Below are 935 nucleotides of genomic sequence, written 5' to 3' on the forward strand. Positions count from 1 at the left end.
GCCGAATACGGATAATGTCAAGACACTACGTGGCCGAATACGGATATTGTCCAGCCACTACGTGGCCGAATACGGATGATGCTTTATGTGTGTGAGTAGATACGGTACTACGCTATATATATATATATGATACGATGATGTATGCGCTATGACGATACCTGTACTATGATTATATATGATATAGGCATGAAAGTTATCCACCCTTAAAAGTTACGCAGGTTATATCTTCATCTTATGTCTTATGATTTCTCTATTATGTTCATTTCATTCATGCCTTACATACTCAGTACAATATTCGTACTGACGCCCGTTTTCTTCGGACGTTGTTTTCATGCCCACAGGGAGACGGTGCAGACCCATAGGAGCCACCAGCAGATTTACAGGAGCACTCCATTATTCCGGAGGTGCTATTTGGTTGATTCTTTTGTGCATATATATATATATATATATATATATATATATATATATATGTATGTATTTTGGGCACGACGGGGTCTTGTCCCGTCCACATGTCTAGTACTCTAGTAGAGGCTCGTAGATACGTATGTGTGGGTAGCATGGTCTCATGAGGTTACTATGGTATATGTATATATTACTATTTTGATAGCCGAAGGGCTTATGTATATGCAAGTAATTATGTTTCCAAATGAAGAATGATTTTTCTAGGAATATGAGCATAAGAAATACGACTGTACGCAGAATGAGTGGTGCTCGGCGGTTAGCCCCGGGTACCCGTCACGGCCCCTAGTCGGGTCGTAACATTAACGCTTCATTTCTATTTCTATGGTCGATGATCATAGAAGCCCCTTTACCATTCTGTATAAATGGGCTATTTAATCCTTGTTTATCTATTAGTTTTCAGTTCTTATCTTCGGCGCGGGGCAGAGCAGTTTGGTAGCTCGCAAGGCTCATAACCTTAAGGTCACGGGTTCAAA

This window comes from Lycium barbarum, chromosome 5 (assembly GCF_019175385.1).
Source record: "Lycium barbarum isolate Lr01 chromosome 5, ASM1917538v2, whole genome shotgun sequence".
Classification (NCBI taxonomy): Eukaryota; Viridiplantae; Streptophyta; class Magnoliopsida; order Solanales; family Solanaceae; genus Lycium; species Lycium barbarum.